Source organism: Lycorma delicatula, chromosome 2 (assembly GCF_047948215.1).
Source record: "Lycorma delicatula isolate Av1 chromosome 2, ASM4794821v1, whole genome shotgun sequence".
Taxonomy (NCBI): Eukaryota; Metazoa; Arthropoda; class Insecta; order Hemiptera; family Fulgoridae; genus Lycorma; species Lycorma delicatula.
This window is the reverse complement of record NC_134456.1, coordinates 54,431,690-54,445,405: the sequence shown is the minus strand read 5'-3', so window position 1 is coordinate 54,445,405 and position 13,716 is coordinate 54,431,690. Positions and strand designations below refer to the sequence as shown.

At 30.0% G+C, this 13,716-nt stretch overlaps 1 long non-coding RNA gene across 1 annotated transcript; it reads right to left on the bottom strand.

Annotated features, from left to right (window-relative positions):
- Window positions 1-8,047: 8,047 nt before the first annotated feature.
- LOC142318812 (uncharacterized) lies at window positions 8,048-11,260 on the bottom strand. Its single transcript, XR_012755048.1, has 3 exons — window positions 11,103-11,260; window positions 9,754-9,906; window positions 8,048-8,292 (listed from the first exon to the last, which is right to left on the bottom strand). It is a non-coding gene; the product is annotated as an uncharacterized LOC142318812 (long non-coding RNA).
- Window positions 11,261-13,716: the final 2,456 nt, after the last annotated feature.

Here is a 13,716-nt window from a genome sequence, read left to right as displayed (position 1 = left end):
TATTAAATATTGATTAATACTCAGATTGATGAAATTAATTTTTTATTTATATAATTATTCCATCAGCAGGAAAACCAGTTCCCTTCTAATTAAAACACACTCCCCAGTCTAGTATCGCGTACTCATTGTAAGTTAACAAAATATTTCCTTTTTAAAAGTATATAACATTCATGTGTGATATTCTGAGAAATTTAATTTAACATTAAAAAAAAGTTATAGAAAGTTGTAGAGAAAAGTTTAAGATAAGGTTTAATTTTTTTAGGGTTCAAATTAATCCCATAAACTCACATTTTCCCTTAAAAGTCACCCAAATAAAACATTCAGGAAGGAAAATAACATAATTTGAATCCACAATTATATTACAAGAAATTAATTAATCTGGCGAGGGGAAACCCCTTCTTTCGGTTATCAAAACAAAAAATATACATTTTTTTACAAAATTGTTTAAAAATTCAATTCAAATAATGTCTAAATAGCTCGTAACGGGAGTAATTTTCCGAAATTATTTTACGTGAAACAAAATGTTTTACATTTTGAATTCTGGATCACACCAGGTAATGATTTATATCTTTACCAACGTCTGATTACAGTTTAAAATAAATCCCACCTATAACAAAATTGATAATTATCAGCCTTAAGGAAGTACTTGTTATCGTACTAGTATATAAATCATAATACCAGAGGCTTAAAGGGACATATCATTAGTATTACTAACTTAGCATATACTAACTTTAGTATTATATTCTACATTTCAATTATCTGATTTAAGAGTGTAATTTTGATTGAATATCTGAAATGTCTAAGTTCTTAGTCAATTCGCTTAATTTTTCTTTTGACTTGCCGGTCCGTTTGTTTACCAGAAGTTTGTTAATTCCTCTCCTTTGTTAATATATAAACAAGTTATATTTTCCTTAAGGATTGTAATCCTGATATTAAAACTGGGAAATTTGCACGTTGGTGGAACGACAAACACCTTGACACAATGAATCGTTAAAGCCACTAGTTCTTGCAAAAACTTGGAACTCATAAGAGACGTGTCCACCACGCTTCTCATTCCTCACACCATCTCAAGAGATTGGGTTAGGCATTAGTAGACAACAGACACTGTTGGATTTCCTATCATAACTTCTTCAGTAATGCTATCCTATTTGTGATAAATTATCTAATAAGAATTACTCACTATAATTTTCCATTATTATACTTTTTATGTAAAAACTTTTTCTGTAAATTGGGTGTGAACATTTTTTTTCAAGAAAATCTGAACATTTATTTTTCCACTGTCTGCGTAGATATAAAGGCTATCTGGTTTGCCGACTCGGGAACACGCAACATACACTTGCCCATGTGAGAAACAATCCGCATCTAAATGTAAACCACACAATTCTAAAGATTGACCTTGAGCTTTATTGATTGTGATTCCAAATGCCAATCGAATTGGGAATTGCAATCTTTTAAATTAAAATGGTGTATCGGTCGGGATTATGGGTATTCGAGGAATGAGGACATCTTCACCTTTGAAAGGCCCCGTTAAAATCGTTGCTTCCACTACGTTATTCATCAATTTCTTAACTGCAAGTCGCGTGCCGTTGCAGAGTTTTGGCTGATTAATATTCCGCAACAGGATAATTGTCATTTTTTGATCGAACCGTTGCTAGAATCAATCTAATGAGGAATGTTTTCCCAGTTCCTCCTGGCGCATCAAGAAGAAGGTCCCCCCAACTCCGTCATTTATCATTTGCATTATGCGATCATAAATGCCTTTCTGTTCACGCGTTAATTTGGGAATGTTTGATTGGACATATGACTGAAGATCACCAATGTTGTAACTCTGTTCACGGCGTAAATACACATCAAATGAAGCGATCGCAGCTCGGGTGGGTGCTGGCATTCCCAATTGACTAAGAACTTTATTTGCAATATCTAAGCACTTGTCTTCAATATTTATCAATGCTTCGTTGTAAATGCCTTCTGCAAATTCCATGGTCATATTGGTATTTTCTAGGCGTACTCTATGCAAAATATCCTCAGCCATATGCGATCGATATCTTTCCCATAACTCTGTAGGAGATGAAGGGAAGCAAGCGGTCAATATAATTGCGAATAATGCGCGAATTTGGTTTGGATGTCCAGTGTTGCACGCGTCATTAATACATATATCCCACTGTTGGTCGTTTTCTAATAAATTCAGAGCTTGGTGAAAGACGCAGGTCAGTCACGACACGATCACACAAAAGTACCTCGATTAAAGTGAATATTTAATTCAGATTGTATAATAATCTGAATCAGATGCAAGTGGATACGTTTTTTTGTTTTTTTTGTTAATAAACAATGTAATTGGGAACAGGTATTGTTTCACATGTAACTGCGGTTGTCGTTAGCTAGTATGGCGAATGTTCCCCTCACTTCCGGCAGATGGCGCGGTTACTGGTACACAGCTGACCGTTAAAATAACTGTTTTCTTGCGGTCGCGGGTATGTGACTGATGCGAAAAATAGATAAAAACAATCTTTGATGCGGGTTATATATTGTGCTAAAATTTGAGCTCAATCGGTGCAGAACATTTTGAGTTTTTAAGCCGTACACAAACGAACTTAACATTTTTATATATATAGATTTAACATATTATTTTACAAAATTTCTGCAAGTAGCATTATTTGTAAAATACAAAATGATTTGTCTTGCATGTATTATTTTTCCAAACAGAACACCATGTAGATTTATTCAGTATTGACATAATTTTCAATTTGTAGAACCTAAAAATAACAGAATCCACTGGGATTATATTATTAAAAGATTAATTATGTAGTCAAGATTAAAGATGTGGTTTTCATGATTCAGTCATTTAATATACTCAAAAAGTACACACCACAATTTTTTTGTTTTTGATGCAAAAAATTATACTGATTGTGCTACTAATAACACAAAATATGTGTTCTGTATTTACGACCTGAAAATATTTAGTTTTAAATTTATTTTGTCAAATCATTTATAAAATATACATATAATTCAGGAAATACATATACATATACAATACATATACAATACATACAATACACATACATATATAATTCAGGAAAGACAACATGGTAATGATCGTTTGCGAACTGTCGCATGAAGTTCCTTTCTCACAGTGCAGCAGACATGCTAACAGAGCCAAAATAAAATCTTTCCAACGAAAAAGTCCTGGCAGTTCACCGGACACAACACAGGATTCTGCAACAAGGCAACATCCAACCCATTACGCATGACGATCTCGGCAATTTCATTCTGTGCAATATAACCCCGGTACGCAGTTAATTGCCGAACTTTAACCATCAAAATATTTTTAATTCTAACACATTACGAGTGCTCGCCTATAACGCGCTGAATACTTACTATTTACTGAGTGCTTATGTTCCTTCCGAAGATGTCTGCAATTAACGCAATTCGAGCGCTCCGACTTCTTATGATACACCTCTCGTTTATGACTCTCATCCTGAAAGTGGAAGCACACTACCACCAGATGATTACACAGTTCAGCTGTGTGTTCAACTGGTGGCATTTGTCCCAACGTTGTACGTCTTCATGTTCTTTGGCCGTACACGAACAGAAGTCAATAAACTACCTGCCCTCTGACTGGACGCTTTAAAATAGTTCAGAACTCGCCTGGAAGACAACAAATTGTCTGACGGTGATCTCCTGCTGGTCGAGGGCGGCTAATGCGCGGAGGTTCCAAGCCACTGATTGTGGATAGACGAGCTAATTTTTCATGCGGGGAGTCTGTGTATCGATGTATCAAACACGAAATATATTCAAAGTCCTCACAGAGACAATTATAAGGGGGATCACTCTTTCTAATTTGTCCGACTTCCTGTTCGTCCCAGACCAAAACCATCCCGGATCTCCACCGATCCGGGCCTCGGCTATCTCGTGACCTGAAATCCAAAAAAAAAAAACAAAAATTACCCCTCACCAAAAAAATCTTTGCCAGGCCAAATCTAGGCTTTTCACATTTCGTTTTGGTGGGATATATTGTGTCAGGGTTCGAATAGCGCACAAATGGCTTGTAACGGCTACAAACGGAAGGATTTGCTCAAATCCTTCCTTCTGGTGAAGAAATTTTTTGATGGCGGGGAAATTTTGGTGATTTTTTGGATTTGCGGTCAGGAGATAGCAGAGGCCCGGATCGGTGGAGATACGGTGTGGTTTTGGTCTGGGACGAACGGGAAGTCAGAAAATTAAGAAAACGTGATCCCCCTTATACTTGTCTCTGTGAGGATTTAGAATATATTTCGTGTTCGAAACATCAATAAGCCGACTGTCCGTATCACAGTCAAACGGTCTTTGATGAACTTCATGGTAGAATTGTGCGACCTAATAAGACGTCTTATGTCAATGACCCTTTAGCTAGTGTATCCTGCATGCTTTATCGGGTTGAAAGTCAACCTCCTTCAACGATCCTTCCTCGTCCAGCAGGAGACAATCGTCAGCATAAGACACGATGCGACACCCACTGAGCAACTTCAGTCTCAGAAGTGAATCAAACTCCACTACACGAAATAACTGACCAACGTATTGCCCGGCGGACAACCCTTTTATACTATCTTCCCCAACTCTTGGCTGCCCATTTATTCGATCAATCAAACAAATATACGACGCCCATCACCATACCTGCTTAGGTGGGCAACAAGCAACTCACCAGGTACATTATATACCTGCAAGTTATGTTGTGCAAAAAGCCCTCATTTGATTCACCGTCATCATCGGTGAAGCCGCTACTCCAGAAACGTGACTTAGCGTTTACATCTGCCCAAACAAAGAATCGACTGGCTCCTAAGAATCGTAGGATTTTTTTACCAGAGCTCAAGTTGACGATCAGCATTATCTCTACATTGAAAATATGAACTTGCAACATAAATTTCCAAGTTCTGATCATCCGCACGGACAACATGGTGATGATCATTTGCGAACTGTCACATGAAGTTCCTTTCTGCACAGTGCAGCAGACGTGCTAACAGAACCAAAATAAAATCTTTCTGATTTTATCTTTTGAAATTAATAAAAACAGTATATATTATCAGAAGTTTATTATATATATAAATTCAATTACTTCATTAATATACTGACGATTGTGTTAATGAAATTTATTATTAAATGAAGGATAAACCACAAAAAAACAGTAATTATTCGTGTTAAACTTACCATATTAATTTCCAAGAATTGATTTTCACAGGATCCTGCATCTTCAATTGGTATTGAATTTTATAATTATATTACATACAATTCTTTTAAAAAATTTGCTATACAGAGAGCAATCTAAAATAAAAAAATTTTAAAAGAAGTATATATAATGTAATTATAGAATTCAATACCAACTGAAGATGCGGGATGTCATGAAAATCAATTCTTGGAAATTAATATGGACAGTATAACTTATTAATTATTGTGTTTCGGTGGTTTATATTTCATATAATGTTGAAAACATATATATATATATATATATTTTCTAATGTTTGATAATTATCAATGAAAATCACATATGAACACAACAAGATAGTATGAATCATGGATTCATCATCAGTTATATAATATTATATCAGGTAATGCACTACCATCATTCAACGTAATAATGTATAGTTGTCATGTTCAACTAAATTAGATTGAATTTAATTCATTTAATCATGCCAAATGATAGTTTTTACATGCATCTGGCATTCTCCGCCTATACCTCAACCCTGCAATGCACCCAATTCTTACCCTTTAATAAAAAAAAAAAAAAAAAAAACTAAACATAAATCCCCATAAGTAATTTTTTACAGTAATATGCATTTTAACTATCAAAATCAAGTTTTAACTCATATAGCAAAGAAATGATTACCTTTTATATTATGAAATCATGGCTTCAGTTGTTATTTCTAGGAACTGGATTTAAAATGTTATTAATTAGGTAGATTTCATAAGAAAGCTACCTATTGTAATAGGTACCATGATTTGACTTCCGTAAAATTTCGAAATATCTTTGCGTTTCACAAGCCCCACCCCAAAAATACCGTCAGTTCAAAAGTTTATATATATAAATTTATATACTATATATTTTTATACATTATAAATAATTTATATATTACATTATAATTTATATATTTATATATATATCACTCTTGTGGACACGATAACTGCCGTAATTTTTCGATAGTCACTTTCAAATTGATACATAAAATATAACGATCTAAAATCTCAGTCAAGTTCCTTATTGTGCAAAATCGGACCATGGGGGTGGAAATAGGAGGGCTTTTCCGAAAAAAACAAATATTGCTATAATTTTTTTATTAAATAAAATATCGAATTCCTTAAAGTTTCTACTATTCTTTGGATAAGGGCCTAAAACTTATTTCAGTAAACTTTTTTTGGTTGGCCCAGAGGATGAAAAAATGGGGTTTTGAAGACAAAAAAGTCATACCACCCTTAATAGGCACAGTATCAAATTTGTTTAAAGTTGTCGTTAGTCCTCTAAACATTACCTAAAACTTCTGTCTGTAACAATTTTTGAGGACCAACTCTTACGGAAAAGGATGACCAAACTATTGCAATTGTAAGAAGATGGGGCTTGTCTTATGCTAAATCTGTGAAACTTTTTTTCACATGTAAATTTGTATTGAGCAAATCTGAAGTTTATCTCAACTTTAAGGTGAAATCTTTTTTATCCCCTACTTAGGACCGGTGAAATCTACCTCCGCCTTCCGGTGTGCTGAAAGGGATCTTTTTTTTGATTTGCTTTGAGCAGATTCGAAAGTTTTTCAACCTATTTCTACTTTCCGTCAAATATAGCTAAAATAGCTATATTAAAGGGAAAGGCATGATGATTGTGTCAAAAAAGGGGTATCGGGTTTTTTGCAAATTGTTACGTTTTCATGTCCAACGAGTAGTTCATCTAGACCAAAAAAAAAATCTATATGTGTGTGTGTCTCACTGCTTTTAGCCTTCATCTCAGAATTTTAACCATACTGATTTTCTTCAAATTTTTCCCAAATGTTTCTATATATGGGGCATTCATAATATTATTTTGTTCTTAATTCGTTAAGAAGGTGGGGTATCGAAAAAAAATTAATTTCACTCTACTTTAGAGTAAACTTCATTAAAAAAAATTTGTTACCTGCAATGCATTTATATATAAACCAAATTAAAAAAATATATATGCAACCCCCCCCCCCCATCACTATTAAAATTGAAATATACGTTTTTTGTTCTTTTTCTTTGTCTTCTTTCTGTTTAAATACTTTTTAAAAAATATTGAGACTTAATACTTCACATATAGAGCTACTAAGAAATGTGTACAATTGTTTTTTTTTCTTTAAATTATAGAATCCGGACTTTTATGACGTTTTTCTGACAACAACAGAATCATGACAACATATTTTTCTCTCCGATCGTTCAATTTATAAACAGAAAATTTATCAAAAAATCTGTTTTATAAATCAAATAGTGAAGAGATTTTCTTGAAAATACCAGTAATGTATAAGAAGAAAGATTAGAAGGGATTCAGGTATGTTATGGAAATTTATTAACTGGTGTTTTTTTTAAAGAAGTATTTTTAGATTTATATTGTGTAATACGTAAAAAACAATATGTTGTTCTTCACTTTATGTCCCAAAATTGAGTAATCATGATAAAGTTTACTATTTTGACTACAAAAAAAATAATTAAATAGTTTAAAAAAATCAGTTAATAATCCATATAAAGGTAATAATAACAAGAAGCAAGTCGATAGCAATTCCTGATTTGAAATTCTTTCACCTTTCTCAATATTTAAGCACGAAGACTGTTCTTTTGTGCATATTCTTGAAGAAATTTGAAGATCAGTTGTTTATGCAGGCATGTCTCAGTCGTTTCTATTTTATGATACCGAAATTTTTTTTATACCATTCTTTTGCACACATATAAAGAACTGTGTGTTTCTTAATGGGTAGTTCCGTAAAAGTATTAATTATAAGTAAACTATGCTTATCAAATGTTTTCATTGCCATAATTACAACATATTGAATAATGCTGTATGTAAATAAAAATAATTACATTATTTGTCCTTATTCATTCATTTATTTATTTAACTTTTAATTAAAAAATACATTTTGAAACTTTTGTAAATCGCGTGAAAGAGATTATTTTAGGCATATATTTTATTGTTGCATTTTGACTTATTTAACAAAATAAGAATACAGAAAATGTTTTGATGCGGATGAGAAATAAAATAATCAGCAAAAATGGGTTATACGATCATCTTTATAATTCCATCATTAGTTTTCCAGGTTGTATATTGTTCTGTAAGAAGAAAAATTAGAAATTAAAATTAGAAATGAAGAAAATATTAACGTAAAATTTACTGGTAATTATAAAACAGCCCATAAAAGGTATTTAATTTCAAGTTCATCTGTGAATGGACATTTTTAATACTTTGAATATTCTATGTTGTTTTTATTCTTATTATTACCATTTAATTAATCCTACATAATCTATAAAAAAAATAAAAATATTTTAACGAATACTTAAAGAATTTTTAATTTTGTAAAGATAAAACAAAAAAAATTACGTAAAGAAAAAACCTTTAAATTAAACAAATTAGTTATTAAGATCAGTTAAATAGCATACTATCGTTTCACTTATTACTCGGATTCTTAAAATTATTTCATTAATAATTAAACTAAATTAATTACTCTAAAGCGGATGTCTTTTTGAATCTCTATTAAGAGATTCAAAAAGACATCGATTGTATGTTAAGGACAATAACTGTAACTTCTGTAAGAGATCTGAAATAAATAATAAGTCACAGTTGAAAATGAAATAGTCGTCCTTACACATAAAAATCACATCACGAAAAGTTTAACAGTAAAGTAGAGGAAAGAAGTGATTTTTGATCTCTTTCTTCGCTAAATCTAATACGATTATGTGGTTGTATGTTGTCATCGTCAACCTTTCCGAAATGCAAATGAATTCGGCCCACAGCACACCTTCTCTATGTTAACCATAAATTTTGGCTGTGTAGGAAACATCTTTACTTCAAAGGAAAATAACCGTGCTTGGTTTTTTCTGTATTTCGGATGCTTTTGATGGAGGTAAATATTCTAATCAACAAATTAATATACTCTTTTTTTTCTGTGAATTAAAGTGAAATGTTAATATAAAAGGGCGAATTAGGGTAATCTACCGTTTTCATGATAATTTACCGTTTTCATGATAAAAATGTCGGAAGATTTTTTTTAAATGTTTCCATTTCGGACTTTTAGAAATAATTATTTGTATTTTGTATCTTTATTTGTAAATTTACCGGTGCTTTGTGTTAAACCAAAATATTTATCATTTTTAAGTATTCCAGAGAAACAAGAGTTTTTATACAGAGATCCTAGAGTCTTTGAAAACATAATAGCATTTCTTCGTGCTTTTATCAGTGATCCGACTGAGATTTTAAAAGATATCTCTGAAATTAAAATTTTTATTATTATTTTCCTTTTATATAATTTTCCTTTGTAATGGTGATTACTGCTATTAACATCCTACTAAATTACTGAACTAATTTGATACAAGTTGTACTTTACGACTACTATTTTACTTTAGTGTTCACAATACTCGTGAGGAGATTGATTAAAATTTAAAATTATATTTCAATTAATATAATTTCATATGTGGCAAATACAAGTCAGAATTTTTGGTACGGAGAATGAATTTTGGTCTGCGGAACTTTTAAATTAATTAGAAAGAATCATAAAAATTATCTTTTGCACTTACGGATGACCAGATTTCTTAAAACGTCAAGTTTCATTTAGAAAGTAAAATCCATGTTACCAATATCTCCCATTTGATTAACCTCTGCATTTGTTAATACATCTTCCATATTACCGGCATTATTTATTCTACGACTCCTTTTAATTCTGTAGACACCTGCAAATGAAACGTGTTGTAAATACATACTTTTTTATTTAATGATTTATAAGTCGCAGTAACCGAACTTATATCATTTTTGTGTGAGCGCCAATCTTGTCTTAGATCTTGTCATAGTAATTCTTTAATTTACTAATTTTTTAAATACAAATACAGAACTGTACCTCGTTTTTCAATGAATAGTAAATTCACCTAATACCTCGTTTGATTAATAGTAAATTATGGATGAGGTACCGTAGTTGTGATTTTGTTACGGTGAGCTGTACTTCTGAAAGAATTAAGATAAAAAAATCAACAATATATCAATATTAATTTATGAAAATAGAATCCGATTATTTATATAAATCAAATAAATAATATTTTAATATGTAATCATTCAGTTTGTCTTATCCGTCTCTTATTCACTTTTGACCGACGCAAAAAAAAACAAAAAAAAAAAAAAAATTATCTAACGAAAACGAATAAGTAATTGGGAAAAAATTTTAATTTATAAGCGGCACATATAGATTTTTTCCGTCTTCTGTGATAAAAATAATAAATACTTTATCTGAGTTACGTGAATTAGAGTTACTTTACAAAATATTTAAAAATAAGAAAATGCAATAAAGTTGAATTCTTAATAACTATACTTTGAAATACGTTTAAAAATTAAACAAAAAATATTTTCAATAAGTATATGTAATAAAATATTTTCGTATGTTACCTCCTTTAGAATACAACTTTTCTGTAGGTTTTTATGTTTTAGATTAAATCATTGAACTATAGGTTTTTTTAAATTCTAGTCGTGTTTTTTTAGTATTTTTTAATGGTCTTATTGTGATAAAGATCATTTAATAACAACAAATAATTATAAACCATCATTAGAATGCAGCTGGAAAAGTTCATTGCCTGTTATAATATTTTCTATTTCAGAAACGATAATCATATTTTAATATTACGGTAAATAACTAATTTTTTTTTACTTAATCATACATGGAGGAATTACTTTCAGGAATAAATATCTCATTTACTACATTTATTTCTTTATAAAATTGTGCAGAAAAATACGTAAATTTATCTAAAGAGTAATAATCATTAAATACATATGCCTTCGCTAAATTATGAACGTCATTAAATGAATGAATTTCATGTAAAATATATGAAAAAAATTATTACTTTAAAATAATAGACTGTAACATAAATTTTGAATAGCTTACTGTCAGGCTCATCAAAACTTCTCAGTTCTTCCTCCATAGGTATTGCTTCTGCATTCCAGCAAACTAACGAGAAAGTTAAAATGGCAAAAAGAAATATTGTCGATTGTCTCATGATTGATAGTAGTAGATGATCTATAAGATATATCTCATTAAAATGAAAATCGAAACTTTCTTTTTTATACAAAAATGTTATCTACAGGAAACCCAGTTTTTCCGGTCTTATTAAACACATTTCCCGGTCTTGTACCACTGAATCAGATAGATAAACCAGTTATTTCCGTTTTAAAAGTAAGCGAAATTTTTTTAAGTTTCTAATCTGTAATCTCTGATTATTTTAAAATTTAAAAGGAAGTTATTAAAAAAATGTATTTTATTTTTAAGATTGCAGTTAATACCTTACACAGTTCACTTTCGCGCGCGCTTTTTGTGGATTATTTTATTAATATTTCAGTTTTTTCCTAAAAATATTTAACAGATTCGATTATGTTTATAACATTCTTTAAAACATGGATTTATAAACACATTTCATTTTAAAATGTCCGATCAGAATAAAACAATCTTTCAAAAAAGAAATGTATAACACCTGGGTACGTAACAATTTACTATTAAATGAGTAGGTGCAATATGGAATGCTGGTGTGACAATCATCTGATATTAGATTGTGCTATAAATAATTAATCTTGTTCCCATAAAAGAAGAAATGTGTGGCAGTAAATGAAATCAAGATAAATTATGTTTCAAGAACATTTGTTATTCTTAAAGAGGATAAACCTTCGCTTTGATTAATAAAACTAAAAAGTTGAAAATTGTTCGAATGGAATAGTTTTCACATCTTTTTTCACTTATCTCAAAAACCCTTATAAGTTTTGAATTCATCGAAGTTACTTAGTATAATAAAGAGTAAAGCACCATAAGAAATTCTGAATAAAACCAGGCAATGATTTTTTAATATTTCACATCGTAAAATTATTTCCATCTTTGATGAAGTTGATATTTATTTAATCTTATGAAAATAATTTTTTTTTGTTTGAATATTAAAAGAAAAATAATAAAACATTATGCCCATAGTTTAATGGGACATGTTACGTCTTCAGTCTGTAAAATTATATACTATATTTCAATTACCTGATTAAAGAGTGGCATTCTGAAATGACCATTGTATATTCATTTCACTTACATGGGTGGTTGACTTGGCAATTCATTTTTTTTTTAACTGAAAATTATTTAGCCCTACCCATTTTCAATTCGTAAACAAGTTACCCTTTCGTTAAGGATCTTAACGAAATTTCAAGAGTTAACCTTGAAATTAAACTCTAGAAATTTTGTCTTAGTCGAACTGACAAATCCCTTATGTTCATAGAACAGGAAATAATTTTGTTACAATAAATTGCAATTTAATTATCAAAAGTTTAATTTAAATAAACCCATGCAAAAAAGACATTATCCCAGATGTCATAAAATTATTTATGACACTGGTAATTCTTACCTGAACCCAAAACATTATTATTAATACCTCACTACTTGTGATCAAATGAAATAATTTTTTCACTTAATCTCAAAAACCCTTATAAGTTTTGAATTCTCAATTGAAGTTTACCCATTTAAAAAACAAAACTGTTAATTTTATTTTAAGAAAAAAATATTGAAGCGAATAAACGTGGTGTAGTTTTACAAAACTTGTATCATCTTGGTTGTTAACTAAAACAATAAATGAAATGTAATTATATTTGCTCAAATAAAATACAAATATACATTAAAAGGGCAGCTGAATTTATTTTTTTTTTAAATCAATTAGAAACGATCTAAAATTCAATTAACATATTTGCCATAAAAATGAATAAAGCAAATAAATGAATGAATGAAAGAATTACTGTAATATTTCTTAATATTTACAGCATGAATCAACAAGTTATAATTAGGGTTATCAATGTATTTTAATTTTATCAATGTAACAGGCTAATAAAAAATGTACTGCTGCTGTATTTAAACGTTTATTATTATTTTTTATATGTTTTTCATTTCATATTTTTACTGATAAAAAATAATGGTTTTATTTCTGTCCAAGAATTCTATTATTTCAATTCAAAATGCATTAAATGTTTCCAATTAGATTTAAATGACAGAAAAATTAAAATAATAATAAAAAAAGAATTTGATCCAAGTTAAGTAAAGAACGTGCAAGTTAGCTAACTTTGACGTTCATCAAATCATTTTGATGAAGTGCATCAAACCCCAGTGTAGTAATATTAATTGAGCTATTCCTAATGTAAAAAAAATTGATTATTGTCGGTGTATGAAAATTAAAACAGTAAGAACATATTTTTTATACAGCATTCTTAACACAGTTTTGTAATGAATTGCTTTAGAGTTTTGTCAGTTAGGTATATAAAGGCAAAAGTTTTTCCTCCAATTATTGAATTTATAAACTGCAAAATTTATTAACCATTTTCATTCATTCATTCATTTAGAAATTTAAATCTATTTTATTAGTATCAAATATTTGATTGTTTGTACTGTTTAACAAATCATTCATATTACAGAGTCCTTTATAGTAGCGATACTACGTTTTACTTCTGTAGATATCTGTAAATAAAATGTGCTACAATGATATACT